Source organism: Halichoerus grypus, chromosome 2, assembly GCF_964656455.1.
Source record: "Halichoerus grypus chromosome 2, mHalGry1.hap1.1, whole genome shotgun sequence".
Lineage (NCBI taxonomy): Eukaryota > Metazoa > Chordata > Mammalia > Carnivora > Phocidae > Halichoerus > Halichoerus grypus.
This window is the reverse complement of record NC_135713.1, coordinates 136,007,629-136,033,268: the sequence shown is the minus strand read 5'-3', so window position 1 is coordinate 136,033,268 and position 25,640 is coordinate 136,007,629. Positions and strand designations below refer to the sequence as shown.

At 37.6% G+C, this 25,640-nt stretch overlaps 1 pseudogene; it reads right to left on the bottom strand.

The window, feature by feature from the left end:
• Window positions 1-1,336: 1,336 nt before the first annotated feature.
• Window positions 1,337-1,576, bottom strand: LOC118547649 (dolichyl-diphosphooligosaccharide--protein glycosyltransferase subunit TMEM258 pseudogene; annotated as a pseudogene).
• Between the last annotated feature and the right edge of the window lie 24,064 nt (window positions 1,577-25,640).

Sequence of the window (25,640 nt, the reverse complement as noted above, 5' to 3'; positions counted from 1 at the left end):
TCTTTAGATGCGGAAAAAATGCTTTAGTAACGTTTTGATAACAACTCGTAACAAGTTAGAGATATGTGGGAACTGATGTTTATATTTACTTGTTTTATATAAGAAAGACATATATATTATATATAAATAGTATATTGCTATAAAAACAGACATTCCTAATAAATATATCTAAAAACATATAAAATAAGTATTTTTCCATTAAGTGCAATGATTGCTGAAAATCTACAACAAACATTATACTTACTGAAAACATTAGTTGCTCTTTTTAAAAGATGGGTCAAGATGAGGACATTGACTAACATAGCTACTATAACATAGCATTCGATGTCTTGATCAGTGCTCTGAGAAAAAATAAGTGTTAAGAATTGAAAGAGAAAAGATAAAATTGTGATTTGAGGGAAGATTTAGTGGTTAGGTACCTAAAAACAATAATGATCACAATAAATCACAATCAGTAAAGTATTTGGACTAACAAGTTTTCCACAAAGTTGTCAGGTAAAATACAAACATAATAAAATCAGTAGCATCCCTCTCTAAACCAGTTATAACCAACTATAAATAAGACACTTTGTAGAAAATTCACAAAAACTAAAATATATTTAGGACTTAGCTTAACCACAACCACACAAGAAATCTGTGGAAAAATTCTGAAGGTAATAAGGTAAAACATGATCTGGATGAGTGGAGAGACATTGCTGTTCTTTAAGCAGTGATAATATATTTTTTAAAACCTCTAATTTTTAATATTAGTGATTTTGATCAATTCCATTCAAACCCCCAGTTGGATACTCTTGAGAACTATGATAAATTTACTCTAAAATATGAATGGAAGAATCACGGTTAACAAGTAGTTAAATACAGTCTTAACCCTTGCCTCTTCAAGTGTGATTTTGGACAGGTGTCGTCATTGTGATCATACTGGTGGGATCTGGTAATTTATGGAAAACGCAGACTCTTGGGACTCACCCCAGACCTAGTGGGTCAGAATATGTATTTTATCAAGGTCCTCAAGTGATCTGTATGCAAGTATTTCTGTGTGTGTGTGTGTATACGGATTTATGTATGTTTTACTAGAGAAGAGATTCCTGTAAGTCAGTAAGAGAAAGATAAATATCTCGACATAAGATTGCAAACATTGTTGAACCAAGAACTTACAGAAGACGACTAAAAAATCAATAAGCTTATAAGGAGAGGTTCATGTTCATATAAAAATGAAAAAAATTTTTTCCACACATCTGCCTTTATTGTGAACAGCAGATGGGAGACTTCCAGCAATAGTAAATTAATTTACAAAAGCAGGGATTCAGTGAAGCCACCTGGTTGGAGCTTTGTGAGGTTATATATAGATGCTGACCCAGAGCAGCAAGAAGAGGACTACAAAGCCCATGAAGAGTGAGGCCACCAAGGAGATGAGGAGCTCTTTGTAGATATCCCAAGTGTACTTCGTGGTGGTAACCTCTCAATGGAGGAACCAGGTGGTGAAGAACATGCCAATGGCCAATAACACCATGGTCAGATGGGAGAAAACTGCCAGGTTCACTGGGCTGGTGTATCTGCTCATGGCCTCAAGCTCCATTTCGCCAGGAACAAGGTCATCCATTGCTCCTCTACTGGAATAGAAAAATGAAAATTATATAAAGAGATACCATTTTGGATATATTATGGGCCCGGATAATGACATGTTTGGCAGAGAGTTCACATTCTGCCAGTATGAATCTTGACATTCTGTTGTAGGGCTGTAGATGGCTGCAGGACTTCTGGAAAGCATGAAACAATTCTTAGTAAAATTAAATATTCACATGCTCGTTGGGCCAGCAATCCCAGTCCTAGACATAGACCCCAAAGTCTGTGAGGGAACACACACAGGTTCATTAGCACAGTGTTGCTTGTGGTGTCAACAAGCTGCAGACTCTGGGCATTCATAACTTCAGGATGGATAGGTGTGTGTGGTGGGTGTACAGTGTGGAGTAAGCAGCTGCCTTTGGCTCAGGTCATGATCCCGGAGTCCCAGAATCGAGCCCTGCATCGGGCTCCCTGCTCAGTGGAGAGTCTGCTTCCCCCCTCCCCTGCTTGTGCTCTCTCTCTCTCACTCGCTCTATCTCAAATAAATAAATAGAATCTTAAAAAAAAAACAAAAAAACAGGCATGCCTTGTAGGAAAGTAAAAATGGCTCAATAGCATCGTTTTTGTAAGTTAAAAAGATAAGAACAAAAACTGTTCACTTGATGAGACCACATAGAAAAGAAGCATACACATCAAATACATTGGAATAGTTTACTATTTTAGGGAGGTATGGAATAGGAACAGGAATGGGGAATAGGTAGACTATACCAAATAATTGAATTGAGAAAGGGACTAATGGTAATAATTTGCTGTGAATTAAGGTGCATAATTAACTTTTTGGAAGAGAAAGAGGGAGGCAGAGACGGAATGTAAATTATAAGAATTTTAATATAGATTATAAAAATAATTATGTAAATTACAATGCAATTATGTAAAATGTAAAAGTCAGTAGTCCCTATATTCAAGAGTTTTGAGATGTAACGCCGTCAAGTACAATAATATAATGCTTAGAAGTGATACCTCTCCTGAACGTTTTAATACATTTCCAGTATATTAATACTTTGCACTCTAATCCCAAGAAAACTTTTTAGAGCCATGATGGTGTTAAAATAATCTCTATAAAAATTTAAATTTTGTTGAGATGCAGTTTTTTTTTTTTTTTTTTAAGATTTTATTTGAGAGAGAGAGGAATGAGAGAGAGAGAGAGCACGTGTCAGGGAGGAGCAGAGGGAGAGGGAGAGGGAGAAGCAGGCTCCCCAGTGAGCAGGGACCCTGACACGGAACTCAAACCCAAGACCCTCGGGATCATGACCTGAGCTGAAGGCAGACGCTTCACGGACTGAGCCACCCAGGCGCCCCTGTTGAGATGCAGTTAAACCATGATTTACAAACTGGAGGATGAAGGGTCAACTTGGAACAGCAGATGTGTCTTGTGTGGCGTGTATAGTGTTCCTAAATATGATCGGTCATCACTAAGACTGAATAGTCGTTAAATTTCACAGAAAGGTCTTAGGAGATCACAAGTTCTGGCCACGTGGGCCCTCTCTCTTTATGTGGCAGTGCTTTGGCAGTTGCTGGGGAGCAGCAGCTATGTGAATGTGGACCGTGCGTTCTCCAGGTCGGCACGTCCTTGCCTGACGTGCTGGCGTTGAGACCAGCCGTCCGGCTCCTGCTGACCATGCACTGGTGAGGCCTCAGGGAGAGCATGTGCTGGAACACGCCCCGGAGCTTGGCAAAGACGATCCTCTTTCATCATGTCCGGACTGTCTCAAGCTTAACTGTCACATCTCTCGCTTGTATCCTTCCACAGACCTTTGGGTTGATTACATGGGGGTTCTTCTGTCCTGCTTCTGCATATACTCAGATGAAACATTTTTAAATCCTATTGCCCACAAGTGAACTTCTGTCCTGTTGAATGTAATCTCACCATTGCCCTTCTCAGACTGTCTTCACTTTAGATACTTTGAAATCTCTTCTTCCCCCTTTTCCAATCTCATATAAATGCAGACAATAATAATATCTGTCAGACTGATGGCTAGAAAACACTAAAACGGTATTGTTATTATTGTGTTGAGTCTGGCAACACTTGTCTCATTGAAATATAGGCCAGTGAGTTGTCTTATATAAGTTAACAGAAATATTTCCAGTCTTCCTCTTAAATCTGTATTCATCCATTACTTATCATGGGTGCTCTAATTTTAGGAATGCTGTCGATTTTATTAAGTATTATTAATGATGAGTATTAAAATGATTTATTTCTAGGTGTCTGTTTTTATATATACTTTTTTGGCCATTTATTCAACAACATGAAACACATGTACTTAGTGTGTTAGCAGGGGCCAGGGATGTCTGTGGGAGTAAGGCTGCTTCTGTGCTCCTTGGAGCTTACAGAATGTAGACAAGAGGGTAGGAAACAACGAATAAAAGCCTATGTAGAGAGGGTAGTAGGTGAAGCATAGAGGGTTATTTCTACCTGTAGAGATGAAGGATATGAGAGGGAAAATTTTCATAGATTCATGGAGGAAGTGACCAGACAAGATATGTTTCCTGCCCCTCATTAACCCTGGTCCTGGCTCCCTTACTGGCTTTCTTTATTACTTAATTTTACTTTTTTTTCCCACTTGATTAAAATGACTCCCGAGTGCACCAAACATTGCTATAATCTAATGAACAGCATGATTTTTGTTAAGGAAAAAAAAAACACTCGTAGAGAAAAAACAAACAACTGCAAGCATAACTCTTTTCACACTTCACTTTAATAAAAAGGATAATTACTTTGGCTTTGGAAAATAACAAGATTTCCACATAGTTTCCATCACTTAAGGGATTTCTTATTCCTGTATCATTAACTCCCCCAATACAAGTCTTCTCCAGTCTAGATGAGTTATTTTGTTTCAGCATCTGCTGGGGTGCACAGGGCATGAGGCAATTTTAGCAGGGCCCAGACAGACTCTTTTTTTCTGAGCTATAAATGTATTTTAACATCCATTGGGGGAAAAAAAAATATGTTGCCATTCAAACATGCAATTTGATGGAAAGAATTATGTCAGGTCAGACTGAAGTCCGTGACTAAAAAATTGGAAAATAAATGGTAAGTGAATAGCAGCAGAAATGGTACATAGAAATGGAAAAACTGAGGGTAGATCTTAGGTGGCTGAAGTTTAAACATTCTGGACCAGGTGCTTTTTATGATCACTTTGAACTTCAACGTTCAGTGGTTTTATGAAATTTCTTTCCTCATGGGAGACCCTGAGACTTCTCAGAAACTGAAGTGTCCACTGAGGTATGGCAAGGAAGCCCACATGAAGATGTCCTAAGGATGTTCAGAATTTTGCCTGAGATACAAATTAAGTCCCTTGGGATAATGAACATAGCCCCTGGGACATGCATTTACTCCTGCCCGACAGGAAGATTCGGCTGATGCCGAGCAAAAGGAACCTACAATGGCTAGAGAATAAGAGAGATTCCCACAAGTGACATCAAGACTTCTGCAAAATGAAATCTCTCACCACACGGCTGACTTTCCAATACAAGTCATGCTAGAAGAAATCCTAAATCATCTTTCCCTTCCTTCATTAGGCAGTGGTTTGCAAATCATCCTACGAAGAGACTTTCAAAGAATAAAGAACGAAAAGAAATAGGAAAAGCATAGAAGTGTGTATCAAGTGGTCCATCAGTATAAATTTTATGTGTGTGGATTTGTGTGATATTTGTCAGCTTTGGAAGTTGTAATCTTTTTATTTACTCTGAAGTATTTACTCCTGTGCTTAGCTTCTTGAGGGATTTTCTGAAGATTATATATTGTTCAAACTGTAAGCACATCTGTGGGATGCAATTCAGTAATTTCCCTAGAAGGAAGAGCAGGAGATGGGCCTTCTTCCCTCTTCATTTTTTTTTAAAGTTTTTATTTTATTTTTAAAAAATATATATATATATTTAATCTGAAAATATATTACATGAAATGGAAAAATTCTTGAAGTGCAACTGTGTAATTTGGTTAGAAAATTCAAATCTTTTGTTAATTATATTTAGTTTTAAAATGTTGTTAAACTATAACATTAGCCATTTTACCTAGTTTTTAGTGTACGTATCGAAGGCATGAATTATATTCAGTGTTGTACAACCGTTGTCACTGTCTATTCCCAGAAGTTTTTCGTCACCCAAACAGAAATTCTGTAACCATTCAGAATATTTATTGGGAGTAATGAAATACCATTAAGCAACAACTCCCCACTGCCTCCTCAACCTTGCCCCGAATAACCTCTAATCTGTTTTCTGTCTCTATGAATTTTCCTGTTATTTATGTTTCATAAAGCGGAATCATCCAATATTTGTCTTTTTGTGTCAAACTTAACTTCACTTAGCATGTTTTCACACTTCATCCATGTTGGAGCATGTATCAGATGCCATTCCTTTTTGTGATTGAATAATATTCCATTGTGTAGATAGAACACATTTTGTTTATCCATTCATCTGTTGAGGGATGCCTGAGTTTTTTCTACCTTTTAGCTATTGTGAATAAAGCTGAAACAAACCTTGACATACAAATGTCTCTTTCAGTCCATGTTTTCAATTCATTTGGGTTTATATCTAGAAGTGAAATTGTTGCATCATGTGCTTTTTGCTTTACAAGGAACCACCAAATTTTTTTCCACAGTGGTTGCACCATTTTACATTCCAACCAGCAATATATGAGGGTTCCAAATTTTCCACATCCTAGCCAACACTTGTTATTTTCAATATTTTTATTATAACCGTCCTTATAGATATGAACTGGTACCTTGTCGTGGTTTTGATCTGCATTTCTCTTATGACTAATAGGGTTGAGAATCTTTTCATGTGCTTATTGGCAATTTGTATGTCCTCTTTGGTCTGTTCAAGTCTTTTGCCCCATTTTACATTGGGTTTTGTTGTTGAGTTTTAGGGCTTCTGTACATATTTTGGACATTGAACCCTTATCACATGCATAATGTGCAAATATTTTTCCTATTCTGTTGCTTGTCTTTTTATTTTTTTTAAGATTTATTTATTTTGAGAGAGAGAGAGACAGAGGGAGACAGAGAGTGAACATGAGCAGGGGGAGGGGCAGAGGGAGAGAATCTTTCGAGCTGACTCCCTGCTGAGCAAGGAGCCCGACATGGTGCTCGATCCCACAATCCATGAAATCATGACCTGAGCCAAAACCAAGAGTCAGACGTTTGACTGACTGAGCCACCTCAAGTGCCTCTTTTTACTTTCTTGATAATGTCCTTTGATGCACAAAAGGCTCTTTTTTTATTTTGATGAAATCAAATTTATCTATTTTTTCTTTTGTTGATCATGCTTTCGTGTCCTTTCTAAGAATCCATTGTCAAATCCAAAGTAATGAAGATGAATCCTTTTGTTTTATTCTAAGGGTTTTATGGTTCATCTCTATATTTAGGTCACTTATCCATTCTGGGTTAATTTTTGAATATGGTATAAGGTAGGGGCCCAGTTTCATTCTTTGGAATGTGAAGATCCAGTTGTGCCAACACCGTTAGTTGAGAGACTGTTCTTTCCCCATTGAACAGACTTGGTGCTCTTGTCAAAAATCAACTGGTCATAGATGTATGGGTTTATGTTTTTTATGGACTCTGAATTTTATTTCATTGGTCTATATGTCTAGCCTATGCTGGTCTTATAATTTTTCTTACACTGGCCTCTTCCCTAAATTAATTAAGTGCACACCCCTCACAATCTGGGTGAGGGGTGTGCACTTAATTATCTGAGGACCTCTGAGAATTTATTTTCTTTTTTCTGTTTCGTGTTTCAGTTTCTTTTTTAAAGATATAAACAATGCCATCTATTTTTTATCATTTGTTGTGCATATACATATATATATAAACATGTATAAATATGTATATATTTATACAAATGTCTATACAAACCAGTGACAATATATAGTTTTACCCTTGTCAATCTTTTAACTAGCTCTCTCTATATAAAGGGCAGATTTCAAGTAGTTGTTTATCTGGATCTGGATTTCTCTACCTTAAATGTGCTTATTATTTAATAAAATATTACTTGTTACTACATAGCTTATTTTTTCAAACTTTACCATGGAGTTGAGATAGTCCAATTCTGTTGATTGGCTAGGTTTCATTATACTGTATTTGTTTTATATAATTTCTTCCTTTTTTATACAGAAAATCTTCAGGTGAGTAACAACAGCAATAACAGAAAGTTGGCTGTAGGAAATGAGTAAAGAATTAAAAGGCTTTCATTAACCTGTATGTCTTGGTGGCAGGTGCTCTCTGGCTATTGCCGTTTTGAGTCACTGGAGTCTCTGCTTATTGCATATGAAGGAATTAAAAACACAGCTTTCTCTATGTCTATAATTAGGAGTATTGCCATGGCCTTGAATACTACCTTCTTGTTAATGATATGCCTTTTAAATAGTTTGCATATAAGAGGCCAATAGTCAAGAGTTGCAGCTGCTTAAGAGATGAGAATCTAGGATAGTATTTCCTATCACTGTGTCTTTCCCTAAGATTTTCATGTGTGTTATGGGGGAAAAAAAATGTTCTGTAATTAAATTTGAGAAAAACTTATTTATATAACAGTTTTGTTTCTTCTTAATCATCATTTTTCTCAGAATCTTTCATGCAAGATGTCCATGGTAACTCTGTAAGGAAGTGTGGATTGCAGGCTTTCCTAACTTGGATCTCAGAAACTGATCTGCGTAGGACAGCTATGTAACACCATTTTGGATAACGCTGATCTAGAAACATATATCTGGACCCTTTTGGAAGATTGAGGGACAAATTATACTGAATAGAAGAAATGAAGAGCAGTGTGACAACCCAGAAGGAATGACTTCAGGTTTTTTATAGCAGCAGAGCACCAGTAATTATGAAATATAAATAGAATAGGGTCAAAAAGCTAAGGAAAAAAAGGGAAAATGCATGGGTTTGGACCAAAATGGTGATCTTCATGGATTTGGGGCTGGCATACACCTCTTTAGAAATGGAGGAAAACCTGGTTCTTGGCCATGTTATACTTCCAACCTACTATAATTAGAAAGGACAGGAATGCTGCTTAGTTGTAATGGTTTTCGCATTCCACAAGTTGGTTTGTCTCTAGGCATGTTTATTCAGTGCTCCTATGTTTAGTTGCTGTATCTCTCTGTGCGACCCCAGTATTAAAATGTATTATGCATGAAAGGTTCAAATGAAAGGAAAGGTCACAGAGGGATCTGGGTAGACAGATTGTCTAAGGGTTTTTTGAGAGTAAACTCAAAATACAACACAGAGAAAAGTATAACCTCTGTGATTTTAATGTAAAACTAGGAATGTCTTCAAGAAGGGCAATGCCTTTGTTCCTGAAGTCTGCTTTTGTGTTGCATAAATATAGTATAAAATTTGATCTTAAAGCTGCAAACAGTCTTTGTTTGAGAGTTTACTAATTTTAACTTGAAGACTTTAAAATAATCGGTGCATTGCTCAGAATTTCAAGTAGGCCCCATGCTTCTTTGGGGGCTAAACAGGATCTTCAAAAAATTTTCAGTGTTGTGTCCCCTATGAATGTCATTCAAAATTACAAATTTCAGGTTGTCTACAAAAGTAGCTTGTGGTCTTTTTAGAATGTAAAATAATATTAGTGGTAAATCTTTACCAGCTACTGATGATGTGATAAATGTAGATTATAATAAAACATTTCTTTTGTAAAATAAACAAGCCACTTCTGTTAAGAAATGAATATAAGATCACTATGCAAATCCATTGACAGTGTTCATTGTCTTTTGGTGCTCTATTAAGAATTCAGAATAAAAATAGGGTCCTCATCTTATAGTTAACTATTTTATATTTTTGGAATTGTTCCATAATAATGCAGCAGGAAGGAAAAAGAACTTATAATAATACAGAACTTTTCTCTTAATATCCCAAATAGAATAGCTCAAGTATCAGGTATTTTAAAATATTTTAATCAGGTAGGTTTTTTGTTTTGTTTTGCTTTTTTTTTGTTTGTTTTTTTGTTTGTTTTTATCTTTGTTCATTTCTGGCATAATAAAACAATTTGAAGATACTGTCTTTTTTCCATTGCATATTTTTTCCTGCTTTGTCGAAGATTATTTGACCATAGAGTTAGGGTCCATATCTGGGTTCTCTATTCTGTTCCATTGGTCTATATGTCTGTTTTTGTGCCAGTACCATGCTGTCTTGGTGATCATAGCTTTGTAATATAGCTTGAAATCGGGCAACGTGATGCCCCCAGCTTTGTTTTTCTTTTTCAACATTTCCTTGGCGATTCGGGGTCTTTTCTGATTCCATACAAATTTTAGGATTGTTTGTTCCAGCACTTTGAAAAATGTCATTGGAATTTTGATTGGTATGGCATTGAAGGTATAGATTGCTGTGGGTAGCATAGACATTTTAACAATGTTTATTCTGATCCATGAGCATGGAATGTTTTTCCATCTTTTTTGTGTCTTCTTCAGTTTCTTTCATGAGTGTTCTGTAGTTTCTAGAGTATAGATCCTTTACCTCTTTGGTTAGGTTTATTCTGAGGTATCTTATGGTTTTTGGTGCTATTGCAAATAGAATTGTTTCTCTAATTTCTCTTTCTACGGTTGCATTGTTAGTGTATAAGAAAGCAACTGATTTCTGTGCATTGATTTTGTATCCTGCCACATTACTGAATTGCTGTATGAGATCTAGTAATTTGGAGGTGGAGTCTTTTGGATTTTCCACATAAAGTATCATGTCATCTGCGAAACAACAAATGTTGGAGAGGTTATGGAGAAAGGGGAACCCTCTTACACTGTTGGTGGGAATGCAAGTTGGTACGGCCACTTTGGAAAACAGTGAGGAGGTGCCTCAAAAAATTAAAAATAGAGCTGCCCTATGACCCAGCAATTGCACTCCTGGGTATTTACCCCAAAGACACAGATGTAGTGAAAAGAAGGGCCATATGCACCCCAATGTTCATAGCAGCAATGTCCGCAATAGCCAAACTGTGGAAAGAGCCGAGATGCCCTTCAACAGATGAATGGATAAAGAAGATGTGGTTCATATATACAATGGAATATTACTCAGCCATCAGAAAAGATGAATACCCAACTTTTACATCAACATGGATGGGACTGGAGGAGATAAATTATGCTAAGTGAAATAAGTCAAGCAGAGAAAGTCAATTATCCTATGGTTTCACTTATTTGTGGAGCATAAGGAATAGCATCGAGGACATTAGGAGAAGGAAGGGAAAAATGAAGGGGGGAAATTGGAGGGAGAGATGAACCATGAGAGACTATGGACTCTGAGAAACAAACTCAGTGTTTTAGAGGGGAGGGAGGTGGAGGGATGGGTTAGCCCGGTGATGCGTTTAAGGAGGGCACGTACTGCATGGAGCACTGGGTGTTATATGAAAACAATGAATCGTGGATCACTACATCAAAAACTAATGATGTCTTTCAACCATTTGGAGTCTATTTTTCAACTTTATTGGTTTAATATATCACTTTTATCATCCTAGCCATTACTCGGGCACCATTGTTCTTTGTTGACTTCTGTTGTTCATGTGATGGAGTATGAACGGCTGAATCTTAATCACGACCTACTCTCTTCCTTTCTCCAGTTATATTGTCATCCATATCAGCCATCTTGGCATTTATCCTAATATGTCTTAACCATTTTTTCAAATTCAGTAAACCAAAAACTGAACTTACCCTCATGTTTTTCTCAAAACATCCTTCCTGGCATTCTTAATTCTCTAGTGTGAGCCAACATGACCTGGTTGCTCATTCCCGAAATTCAGTCATCTTTGAAGTATTCCCATAGTTGACCTCCTGTCAAGTATGGTCCTCAAGTATAGTATACTTGGTTCTTCCTTCGTAGTCTTACCAACTCCACTGTCATCACTTGTGAATCAGGCACTTAGTATTTCATGCCATTGTCACTTGTCTTTCTATTTCTACTCCTAGAGACCCTATTGTGGGCACTTGATTATTCCTCCTCTAGCTTACCTTGGTTCATGTTACTCCCTTGCTTAACATTGTGGAATTTTTCCTTATGTGTCTATGAAAACACTTGCTTATGTCTGGCCATCAAAGCCATATGATCTGGGCTCATTTCACTTCTCCATTCACCTACATCAAACCCACTGCCAAAATCTTTCTTTCTTGCCTTCCTTTCCTTTTTCTGGTAGACTTTCAGAGCTCCTTTCTGCTTCTCAAAATTCTGCCACTCCTTGAGGCCTGGTTTTATTCACACCATCTTTTAATAACTCTCCCTGATGTTCCAGCCATTAATAGGCTTCTCTCATGAGAACTGCTGTTATATTTCTTCTGCAATCCATTTGGCACACAATGTCCATTGATTTGCATTTTACTTTGGGTTATTTTGTTTGGGTTATTTTGTTTTGTTTGGGTTTATTTGTATCTAAAGCAGGTATGAATTTACATTTGCCACTCAAGATAGGCACATGTGTCATTTTAGTTCTCTTTTACACCAGAATTAGTTTTGTTCAGAACTGAGCCAAGTTCTGGAGTTCACATTTCTTCTGATGAAGGGTCTATTGATTCTCAATAGTCACACACTAGGAAATCTCAATTTCCACAACAGAAAAGGGCCCAGGAAATTTTTTGGATCTCCTCCATGGCTCTCTGGAAGTGTGTGAGATAAGATGGGGATGATGTTAGCATCATGTCTGTCGTACAGTGGCCGACTCCTGATGGCATGTGTCCAAGTGCATAGTTGCTCTTGGTTTTCTAAGGAGGCAGGGAGAGCATAAATGTGAAGTGCCTTTTCGGATTCTCTTGGCCTTCACTGCCTTTGAACACTGAGCAGTTTGCTTAGCCTCAGTTATAGCCATGGCCTGTGGATTCCATGCAGATTAACCCCTCTGGACTCAGACAGAATGCAACCTACTGTATATGAGATCCAGCTTTAGAATAAGCCACCAAAGTGGCTGGATGATACACTTTGGTATTGGGAGCAACTAACTTCCTATGGAGAAAACAGAACATTCTTTTCTTCCCTTTGAAAAACTTCTCTAAAGTATAGTTTCTCTGTAGAGTTTGTCCAGAGATGTCCTTCATCACTGAGTGGACACCTTTGTTTAGAAAGTAGCTTACTGTGAAGCCACAGCTAGTATGGGACCTTGAGGCCACTTCACGGGTTCCTTCCTTCCCTACTTCATGTATTCTCTGTCTCACCCATAGGCTCTGAGATTACATCTTACCCAATCTTTGGGGTGTTCTGGAACCAACTCCAGTGAGGGTTGGGGTTGGTTTCCTTCACAACACCAAATAATTCTTGGACACCAGCTGGGTGTCCTACAATTCAGCTCACTTCTGACACTGTGTACTTGTATCAGATCCCTTAGGTTAAGGGTTCAGTCCTACCAGACTGCCCCCCAAAGACACTTCAGACACCAGTCAGCAGCCTGGGCTCCTGACCAGTCAGCTATAGACTGGAGGTTCCAACAACTCTCACCGTGGGTTTCAGATGCCAGTAGCAAGTCCAGGTTGTTACCTGTACTTCTGATCCACCAGATATAAATCAGAGGTTCCCACAAACCCCTGCTTCCTTGGGTTTGATTAATTTGCTAGAATGGCTCACAGAATTCAGAGAAACAGTTTACTTCCTTGATCATTGGTTTATTATAAATGGATATAACTCAGAAATAGGCAGATAGAAGTGATGCATAGGGAAAGATATGGGGAAGGGGTGTGGAGCTTCCATGCGCTCTCCTGACATTTCCACGTTTGCCAGCTTGGAAGCTCTCCAACCCTAGTCACTGGGGGCTTTTATGGAGGCTTCATTATGTAGGCATGAATGCTATTGGCAAATAATTCAACCTCCAGCCCCTCTCCCTTCCCTGTAGGTCAGGGTGGTTGACCTAATAATATTTCTAACCATCTAATCACATGTTTGGCTATCCTGGCAACCAGCTGCCTTCCCTACGTGCTTCTGAAATTGACCTCATTAAGATAAACAAGACGCTTTTATAGTTCTCATCACTTAGAAAATTCCAAGGATTTTAGTAGCTCTGTACCAGCAATGGGGACAAAGACAAATATTTACTTTTTTTAAAAAAAATTATTTATTTATTTTAGAGAGGGTGGGGAGAGGGGCAGAAGGAGAAGGAGAGAGAGAATCTCAAGTAGGCTCAGCGCTGAGCACAGAGCCTGACAGGGTATTTTGTCTCCTAACCCTGAGATCATGACCTGAGCCTAAATCAAGAATTGGGCGCTTAACTGACTGAGTTACCCCAGTGCCCCAAAATACTTATTTATTATAAACCACAGTATCACACCAAGAAAGCATCAATACTTATTCCCTCACTCAAGGTGGTTTTCTAGAAAACCTCAGCTAAGTCATTTCATAATGTGATGAACTTAATTGGTAGGCTTCTTGACTGCACTGTAGGTATGAAACTTGAAAGAAAGGTCAGGATCAGCCTCCGCACTCACACACAAACACTGGTTCTCTTCTCTGTAATCCTGTCCCAGCCTTCTCTACAGTCCAGGAGGGTCTTTCTCTTTTTCCTTCTCAGTTTTCTAATTTTTGTTTTTGCATTTTGAACCTATAAATGTTTTCTTCTTTTAATAAAATCTGGGTCTTGCAAATGAATGCTTTGCTCTCCAGACTATTATTTCTGACAAGTGCTTTTAAAAATCTGTTTGGAACGTTAAGTCCAAGCAATTAATCTTTTTTTTCCCCCTAAGCAGCACCTTCTTTCTTCCTGATCAGTGGATAGTCTGGCGCCATGTGTTCAAGGATCACATTGCAGCAAAAACTTTTCTGGAAATAAAAACCTTATTCAGTGGAAATCATCCAATAGAGGAATGAAAAATAATGTGTTATATGTATTCAGCTGTTAAAATGAATGAAATAGATCTATCTATATCTATCTTTATCTCAACATAGACATATCAGTGTCTAATGTTTAGTAGAAGTATGTTTCTAAAGAGACAAATATAATCTTAGCTGGATGGTGGGTTCATGGATTTTTTATTTTTTATTTTTTTTAAGATTATATTTATTTGAGAGAGAGAGCGGGAGTGAGCGAGCTTGGGGGGGAGGGGCAGAGGGAGAAGTAGACTCCCTGCTGAGCAGGGAGCCCAACGTGGGGCTCAATCCCAGGACTCTGAGATCATGACCTGAGCCAAAGGCAGATGCTTAACTGACTGAGCCACCCAGGTGCCCCAGGTTCATGGATCAGTGTTCTCAAAGTTTTAAAATTTTCATATTTTTTTAGAAAAGAAAAAATTAATCTCAATTTAATATTCAATATATTATCTTTCTTATAGATTATATATTTAATTTGGGAACAAAAATATAATCTCTTAAGCTGTATCTCATGATTGCACTTCTTCATATCACTAAATACGTGTTATAGTTGTAACAGTTTATTAATCCAGTAAACATTCATCAAATGGTGGAGTCAGTACTTACTACAGTGAAATCAAACTGACTTGTGGGGTGACTACTTTTATGTTACTTTTCATTTTCTTGAAGCCATGAATGACTCAGCATGTGTGCATGTGTGTGTGTGTTTGTGTGCATGGTGGGAAAACGAAGCCCGTAGTGAGCCATAGAGCGCTGGGAAGGGAGTCAGTGGTGAGGGTTTCTTATGCACCATTGTCCAGGCTTGGCTCTGCACCCCAGCCAACTTGCTCCTCCCTCCATCATCCCCACACTTGTGCAATGCAGCAGAAAAAGAGATCTGCTCATAAGATAAACTGTCCTTCTCTTCCAGCCTTTTTTCTTCTATCTCTTCGAAATGTGGAAGTGTGCCACTTTCTAGAGCCTGACTCAATAATCCCATCATTTCTAATGGAGAGCCCTTAAAGGGCACCTACTCAACTAGGGAACCTTACCATATCCTTTTTTAAAAAAGGAGGCATGATAAGCTAACCTTGCAAGAGCTTCCCAGTTCTAACAGCTTTCTTTTATTGCCAATGCTTCAGGCAAGAATGTGGCATCTTGTTTAAAGCGACCAAAAAAAAAAAAAAAAAAACAACAACAACAACAACAAAAACAAACCCAAACAACCAAACCATTGAAGAATAAGGATCCAGACAGTCTAACCTAATTTTCTACTATATCACTTGAAGCATACGTCACAAAATTCAGTAATCATGGTAATTTGGTTTTATTTTATGAAAACATGTACCAAAAAAACAATGTGACAACTGGAAAGGAAATGGTGCCAATTTAAATAACTTTCCAAAGAAGCACAAGGAAAGAATAACAGTGTAATTAACACATTTCTTTGAGTGACAAATTATACTTGATTTTGTTACATAAATCCTAGCCTCTGCTAAGAATTTCTTAACATATACTCATTATTTCTCTACACAAAAGATGATTTTTTTTTTTCATGAAAGAGCAAATTTAATTTTGGCCCAGGGTGATAAAAGTTGCTAGTCCTTCACTGTCAGAGAATTTAGGTATAATTTTTGGAAAATGATGACGGTATTCAGAAAGCTGCATGGCAAACAGAAATAATCCCTGCGTTTTTAGAATAAACATATCAATATCTGACAATACAGGCTTTTAGGACTCTCTCCAGCTTTTGTTTTAGGAAATTCTGTCAAAACAAACAATAGCCATAGTCTTGGTCCCCAATCATTCTAGGGACATGAGAGCAAAGCATTTGTGGCTTTATTTGGGGAAGGAGTAAGCATCTCCTCTTACTTACTTGAAAATCTAGGAGCAGCTAGAGATCAGCATTCCCCTCTTCCCAGGTCATCTGCCCCTGGACAGGTGAAACTTAAAAAAGTATTTCCTCATTTAGACACCAGAGCAGGGATTATCAACCTTTTTCTCTTTAAAAAGGCCAAATGGTAAATATTTTACACTTCACAGGCCCCATGGTCTCTGTCACAACTACCCAACTTTTTTTATACCGTTGAGGTACAAAAGCAGCTCTTGACAGTATGTAAATAAATGAGCGAGGCTGTGTTCCAATAAAATTTTATTTACAAAAGCAGAGTGCGAGCTGCCTGGGGTTTGCTGGCTTCTACTCCAGAGCATTGGCTTATCTTTTAGGTCATCTGTCAAGTTAGCTGTACAAACAATTTCCTAAGAAATGTGAAGAACTCCCCACTCCTCACATTTTGTACTCTTCCTAGATTTGATTTCCAGCCAACATGATAACACTAGGGTAGGAAGTATTTGTCACCTTGGCAAGGAACAGTCTCATATTCTTCCTGGATGTGAACATGAGTTAAATTTGAAAAACATCTGTGAGATGAATGATGTGAAGTAAAATGTGGTTCAAAGAGGTTGACTCTAAGAATTAGCTATGCTTAGAGCTGGCTTAGACAAAAAGTACAGAACCAAGGACTGAATTATTGGTACAAGGTCATGGCTGATACTGTTCCGGTGTGAAGTGCCAGGGATAGGACTCATTTCCTTAATCAGATGTGATGAAGACAGGCTTATATATATACTCAGAGGCTAGCAGGCAGGCTGGCTCTCTGTAGAGACCACCAGGGAAAGCAAATGGTTGGTTTAAAAAGGGACTAGGACTACTTGAAAGAATACTGGTGCTACTTACCGAACATCTAAACCAGGCATTGTGTGAACATCATCTCATTTAATCTTCAGAGTTACTCTTTGATGTAAATATCGGGAGCCCCATTATGTGAAGAAAAGAGAGCTTAATGATGCCAAAGGCTTGGTTACAGTAAAGCAAAAGATGATGAGTTCAGGTGGTATCTCCCTGAATGACAACAAATTCGAAATGTGATGAATGCCACTGTGCTATTGAGTCTGACAGTGACTGGCACCATGGCAGTAGTTGATTTTGTGGAGTCTGTCTCCTGGGCTGCAGCTGGAGCAGAGGGCAAGGACTCTGAGGGGGAAAGGTCACTGCAAGAGCTCTAGGTTCAGAGAAGGATGCCAGCTCTATCAGCAACTAGGCCGTTCCAGAAATATTTGGGAGAGTTCATGGATTAGGGTAACCAAATGTCCCAAATTGCCTCAGACCCTTGGAATGTGGGGCTTTCAGTGCTAAAATCTGGAATGTTTCTAGCAAACCACGGGGAGGCTTATGGATATTTAGGTGCTCGGGGCTTATGAGAAGCTCATAAGTCACCCTATGCCGAAGCTGGTTCACAACTGGTCACGAAAACTGAATGTTATATTTTCAGGAATTTTGCAAGCCATTGGTTAACCATTATTAAAAATTAAATTACATAAATGTACAATTAATTGTATTAAAATATTAATACATATTCAAAAGTCACCACTTTCTAACTTTTGAGTAGTTTTCTCACATTTATGATTTGAAGTTATTTATGTTTATTGTGTCAATCCATATGGTAGAAATACTGCAAATGGTAGGCTCCTGCATCTCTCTTCCCGGCTGTATGTTCAGTGACCATGCTGGTAGCTTGAAATAAGAGGGAAGGTTTTTTGTCGTTGGTCCAGAAAGCAGTGGGGAAAATGTTAATAATGTAGGTTAAACTTCAAGGTGTATGATGTCTGGAGCTGGTGCATTGTGTATAGCACACTCAATAAAGAGGAAATATTTCTTCAGTCTTTGGGAACTGTTATCTTTCTCAATAAAAACATAGCTCACAGAATTAACAAATGAGCATAGTTTTAACTTAAGTCTTCATTGTTTCACTTTCATTGTACTCATTAAAGGAAACAAAATATTAAGCACCATTCATGCTGCAAATACACCACTTCATCAATTGACACTATAAGTGGGCAACAAATACAAGAGTTTGGCAAAAATCAACTAAAACATGTGGTGAGAATTAGTTGGCTATATAGAATGACAATGGTGAGTATTTACAGTTCATTATTAATAATAAATTATGTGCAACTCATTGTTTATATTAGTACAGTTTATGATTAACTTCTGTCTATATATATCCATATCTGTAGATCTATAGCTATATACTCTTTTTCCAGAGAGCCAGTTATTAACTGTTTCCTAGTATACCATTGCTCATAAATTATGGAATGTATAGCTAACAGTAGGAAAAACCTGAACCCCAGTAGGTAGTGGATTTGAGTTTGTAGCCTCTCAGCTGCTTTATTCAGAAATGATGGGTTTCTGGATGTAGCTGAGTCTGTATTACGTGTGTCCAAGCAGAAAAAGGTTTTGCAAAGAATACATAGTAATAAATAACATAAGACCCAGCCATCTTTGTGGTGTTCATGCTCGTCAGTCTTCCCAGGCTATATAATTATATTCTGAAGTGCTGTTTCATTGCCTTACAGTTTTCTCTGAGTAAGTCCATTTATGCCAAGCATTTGCCATATACAAGGTAAATTCCATGGAAGGAGAAACTAAGATTATTTTGTTCATTACTGACTCTTTAAGACACATAGTAGCCTCTCAGTACCCATGCAGGGGGTGTACGCATAAATGATTGAATGAGTAAATTCACTTTTATCATCCTTTCTTGATGCTAGAAGCTGTGATCTCTCCTTTTTTAAGGTTTCATTGTGGGGACAGGGTAACAAGTAACCTTATTCTTACCATACCAGCATACTGTTATCCACTTAAATTAGAGGTGAGTTTCTCAAATGTTCTCCCTACCTACCTTTAAGGAGAGCTAGGGCTTGGTCTGGGGACAGAAGTGGCCTGCTTCAATAATACAGTTTCTTGAAACTTTTATATTTACACTTAAAAAAAAATCACATTGATCTTTGCATTTTTCTCCAGAATATCCCATTTTTATTACCTGAAAAGGTCTATCAAGAGCTTTTAATGAAGTATATTAACTAATTTTTCCTCTGTAAATCTTTGAATAAGTTTGGTGTTCCAATTAAATATGCTTTGTTTTTCCTATAAGAGCTTATTCACATACACCTGGCGTGTACTCCAAGATTTCATGTAACAGAACCCTGTTTGAGAAGTTTCACATAGCTACTCCTAAAGTACTTTCTGAATAATTTACACAAATAATAAGATATTCCCCTGTAAGGTTTACATTGTAGGTAAAAATAAATAATCATTCCCTCCACCACCACTGTTAAAAGAAAGACAAAAAAATTAGTAAAAACGCAAAATATTTTAATGAAAAATCCATTTCTTTCTGAAGGTGTTTAAGGACCATACCAAATATGAATTATATTCTTAATAAATTATAATATTTTAAGGATTATTAAAAGAACCCTTATGTTAAAATACGATAACATTTTAAATTCCTTGAATGCTTTACATTATTTTGTATTTAATTGCTTAAAAATTAAAATTAAGCCACTAAAAAAAGAATGTGATATGAAGTTACTATGATAATATATTCCAGAGCCAGTTACTGACATGCTTGATTATGAAATTATGCAGTATTGCCGCCATACTCTTACATTCTTGTTTCTTTGGTAATCATAATCAATGATTTTTGGAAGTAAGTTGTGTGAAGAAAGGCAGATAAGTGCTCATAAGCACAAGCAACCTAGATTATTTCTTGGCAGAAATTTCCTTTTTTCCTTTGCCCTGCTATTGTTAAGTCCTAGATGTAGGCAACAATACCATTTAAGAAACAAACAAACAATATCATTTGAGGCATTTCCATGCTACCCAGCAGAATTCTCTTTTACAAGATGTTTTTAGTGGAATCTTAATTTTCTTTTCTGAGGCACTTGAATTAATGGTGCCTCAACATCACAAGAACTGTTGAGGCTCAAAGGTATAATACTATCCTCAGCTTTCCAGTTAGTCCATAAGTCTAATTCTAAAGTTTCATTAAGACTGGATAAAAATGGAGAACGGGGAGGCAAGATGGCGGAAGAGTAGGGGAACTCATTTTATCTGGTCCCTTGAATTTGGCTGGATAACTATCAAATCATCTGAACAACTATGAATTCAACCTGAGATATAAGAAAACACCTAATTGTTGAAATTCTACGAAGAGAAAAGAGACCACTTTTTGCAAGACAGGAGGTGTGAAGTGAATTGGAGGGGATATATGGGAAGATAAACGGGGGAGGGAGCCTCCATAAGCCAGCTACCAGAAAGTGATATAGCAGCAGAGCACAAAATCAGAACTTTTAGAAGTCTGCTCCAGTGAGAGATGTCCTTGCCTGAAAGGTGCTCAGGTGATGAAGAGGGGCAGAATCCTAGGTGGTTCAGTGTGGTCTCAGGGTCCCTGGGGTCACAGAAAGAATGGGGGTGCCTGAGATGGCAGAGTTCCCAAGCATTGGAGTGGGGAAACCAGCTGAGGTCAGTGAGCCCGGGAGGGAGCTCTCAGCTTGGTTTGCCATAAATTGTAAGCTGCGGCTCAAATGGGTGACTGCTCTCCATGCGGGGACCCTGCAAAAGACAGAAACCTGGCAACCCTCCACCTTCCCCCAGGAGGAGTGGTGCGGGTGTACACCACAGGAGTCTGCAGAGTTTGGTGCACACAAAAGTGAAGATTGCTTTTCCCTGAGGGTTTACTGAAGAGAGGGGGGCCGCGATCATTCAGGTCTGGGGCTGGAGATCAGGGCAGGCCATTTTTATTTTCATACTCTAAAGCAGCACAGAAAGCCTTTAGGGAACAAAAGCCTCATAGAACAACCCAAAGCAGCTTACACTGAACCGGCCCCCTGACAAGGAGTGGTGCAACTCTGCCCAGGGAAAGACGCCTCCTCCCCCAGAAGACAGCTGGAACAACAGGGGAATACCAACTTTACGGGGCACACAGAACTGCAAAACTCCAGTGCTAGGGGAACATAGGATGTAGAATTTGAGGTTTCTTTCTCAGGATTCTTTTATTTTTCAGTTTAAAATTTTCCTTTTTTTTTTTTCCTTTTCAACTAGTTTCTTATTTTATCAACTTTTTGTTTTTAAGTCTTTTTTTAACTTTTTACATTTACATTTAATAGTTATATTCTTCATTTTTGGCTTCCTTTCACTGTATTCAGTTTTATTTTTGTAAGTATAAAAGTTTTACTTTCTTTACAATTTTGGGATTTAGTATCTTCTAACAAACAGAAAAAATAAACCCAGGACCATGTGGATCACCCTGTTTTGTCCATCTGGGAGATTATATCCCCCCCTCCTTTTTTCTTTTTCTTTTCTTTTTTGGTTTCTGACCTCTTCAGAAGGTGGTTCAACATTTGCAAATCAATCAGTGCGATATATCACGTTAATGAAAGGCCAAGAACCATAGGATCCTCTCAGTAGATGCAGAAAAAGCATTTGACAAAGTACAACGTCCTTTCTTGATTAAAACTCTCCACAGTGTAGGGATAAAGGGAACATACCTCAATAACATAAGAGCCATCTATGAAAAGCCCACAGCAAATATCATTCTCAGTTGGGAAATTCTGAGAGCTTTTCCCCTAAGGTCAGGAATACGGCAAGGATGTCCACTCTCACCACTGCTATTCAACATAGTAGTAGAAGTCCTAGCATCAGCAATCAGACAACAAAAAGAAATAAAAGGCACTCAAATTGGCAAAGAAGTCAAACTCACTCTTTTTGCAGATGACATGATACTTTATATGGAAAACCCAAAAGACTGCACCCCAAAATTGCTAGAACTCATACAGGAATTCAGCAATATGGCAGGATATAAAATAAATGCACAGAAGTCAGTTGCATTTCTATATACATTGAGACAGAGGAAAGAGAAATTAAAGAATTGATTCCATTTACAATTGCACCAAAAATGAAAAGGTACCTGGGAATAAACCTGACAAAAAAGACAAAGGATCTGTACTCTAAACACTATAGAACACTTACGAAAGAAATTGAGGAAGACACAAAGAAATGGAAAAACATTACATGCTCATGGATTGGAAGAACAAATATTATTAAAATGCCTATGCTACCTAAAGCAATCTGTACATTCAATGCAATCCCTATCAAAATACCATCAACTTTTTTCACAGAACTGGAACAAATAATCCTAAAATTTATATGGAACCAAAAAAGACCCTGAATAGCCAGAGGAATGTTGAAAAAGAAAACCAAAGATGAAGGCATCACAATGCTGGACTTTAAGCCTTATTCCAAAGCTATAATCATCAAGACAGTATGGTACTTGCACAAAAACAGACATGTGACCGAAAACTTGCATGGAATCATGTTTGTCTCCTGGGATGAGGAATAAATACCATTCACTCTCTTAAATTAATTGCTCAGAAAATACCAAAATCCATGTGAAGTGATGTCTGTTAGCTTGGAGCAATCTCAATAAATGTCTTAAATTTTATTTTATTTTATTTATTTTTTTTTTTTAAAGATTTTATTTATTTATTTGAGAGAGGATGAGAGGAGAGAGAGAGAGAGCACATGAGAGGGGGGAGGGTCAGAGGGAGAAGCAGACTCCCCGCTGAGCAGGGAGCCCGATGCGGGACTCGATCCCGGGACTCCAGTATCATGACCTGAGCCGAAGGCAGTCGCTTAACCAACTGAGCGACCCAGGCACCCAATAAATGTCTTAAATTTTAAACAAAAAAGATAGGGTATAAAAATTCAGTGGAACCTGAAAACTCTTTTGGAAAATATTGTAAAACAAAAATATTTTCTGCTTCTTTCTAAATACCCAGTCCTACTGAAAACTGTAGAGGAAGCATATTTATATAATGATTTTTGTAAATTATAATTAATCATTTTCAGAACTACTTGTTGATTTATAAAACGAAATACATAGAATATAGGGGGATCATACATTTTAAAAAAATTAATGGACTTTGTCTTTTAGAGTAGTTTTAGATTTTTAGAAAATTGAGCATTACTAGAGAGGCTGGAGCTGGATATTTACACTTTGGTAATATTTTATGGAAAACCAAGGTTTTTTTCTTTGGAAATAGGACACTAAGAACTACCGAAATAATTTCTGAAGCTTTTTCATATGTAGCATCTGCTGTTCATTTCTCTGGATTTAGTTGATATTTCCAGGACTATTATTTCTGCTTCCCATCATCACCCTCCAACTACCATTCTTAGGATGTGAACTCTGGATACCAATCTACGTATCTCAGGAAAAGGTGATAATTTGTAAGAAATGTCACAAAGAAAAACCATGGCACCACTGAAGCTGAATTAATCTATTTAAATAAAATTCACACTTTCTGATTCTAAAGTGGTTTGATAGGGGCATCATCAAAGCTGGAACACAATGTATCCTGCTTACATGTAATGTGATATTTACAAATGTAGTGTGATGTTTCTTAGCAGTTGTTAAGTAAAGGAACATTTTCAATCAACTTTCAAAAATACATATATTCCTATAGACGCTTACAAGATTGCTCCTGAGAATCATGGCATTGAAATATTTGTTTACTTAATTCTGTGTGTGTGTGTTTGTGAGAGAGAGAGAGAGGAAAAGTATTTATATACTCTATAAACTTAATGATTTGGTTTTATGCAAGTATTTTCAGTAACAGAATCAAGACTATATTTTTGAAAAAAATTCTGTTTGGCAAGAAGTATTTTACTGTTTTTTCTAATCAGTTTGAAATGTTGAAAAATTTAAATGCTTTATCAAACATTACCAATTGATTTTTTCATAAATTGTAAGAAAATACTGTCAAATTTTATATTAAAAAATGAATCAGCAGTGCCAGGGTGGCTCAGTCAGTTGAGCGTCCAACTCTTGGTTCAGCTCAGGTCATGATCTTGGGTCATGAGATCGAACCCCATGTTGGGCTCTGCACTCAGCACAGAGTCTGCCTGAGATTCTCCTTCTCCCTCTCCCTCTGCTCTTCCCCCGGCTTGTGCTCTCTCTCTCTTTAAATACATACATACATACATACATACATAAAATCTTAAAAAACAAAAACAAAAATGAATCAACTCCAAAGAGGCAACTGCTAGTACTCCTTAGCTCCGAACTTCTTATCTGACTCTCTCCTTCACTGTATCTTTTTCCATTTCTAGACTTAACTCTACCCATGTCTTTCTTATTCTTGCTCATTCCTACACCTCCTTCCATCTGACCCTTTGAGAAGCCTTCAGAACTTTGTCATCAGAAACTCCTTTCTATTGTGGAACTCCTTCCTTACACCGTCCACTTCTTCTTTCTCCTTTCTTCTTCTTCCTTTAGTCCTAGTGATGTCACCAAGGGAAGACATGCATAGGAGGATAGTCCTAACCCAGTAATTAATGATCTTCCTCAATTATTTAATTACCTTTATTCTAATCAGGATGCCCTCCCAATATTTTATATTGAATAGCCATAATGTGTCATGAGAACACAACTTCAAGTCCTTCACCAGATTTTCAGGATAGGAACATTATTCACACAATATTAAATTTGACAGCCACAGTTACCCTTAACTCTAATATCATTGCCAGTACAGTAAGAGCTTAAATGAGGAGTCCTACCACCTTAGCTTAAGTGAGAGGTAGAGAAGTTTGCCTAATCTTATTGCCTATTAATTTGTAGACTTCACATTACTAAAACTTTTTTTTTTAGCTCTTTCCCACTTAATTTATGCATGTGTGTATATATGTAAAAACTAAATTATTATTTTTATTTTTATTTTTTTTGAACTCTTAAGTTTTATTATGTTATGTTAGTCACCATACAATACATCATTAGTTTTTGATGTGGTGATCCACGATCCATTGTTTTCGTATAACACCCAGTGCTCCATGCAGTACGTGCCCTTCTTAATACCCATCACCAGGCTAACCATTCCCCCCTCCCCTGTCCCCTCTAAAACCTTGTTTGTTTCTCAGAGTCCATAGTCTCTCATGGTTCATCTCTCCCTCCGATTACCCCCCCTTCATTTTTCCTTTCCTTCTCCTAATGTCCTCGATGCTATTCCTTATGTTCCACAAATAAGTGAAACCATATGATAATTGACTTTCTCTGCTTGACTTATTTCACTTAGCATAATCTCCTCCAGTCCCATCCATGCTGATGTAAAAGTTGGGTATTCATCCTTTCTGATGGCTGAGTAATATTCCATTGTATATATGGACCACATCTTCTTTATCCATTCATCTGTTGAAGGGCATCTCGGCTCCTTCCACAGTTTGGCTGTTGTGGACATTGCTGCTATGAACATTGGGGTGCATATGGCCCTTCTTTTCACTACATCTGTGTCTTTGGGGTCAATACTCAGGAGTGCAATTGCTGGGTCATAGGGTAGCTCTACTTTTAAATTTTTGAGGCACCTCCACACTGTTTTCCAAAGTGGCTGTAC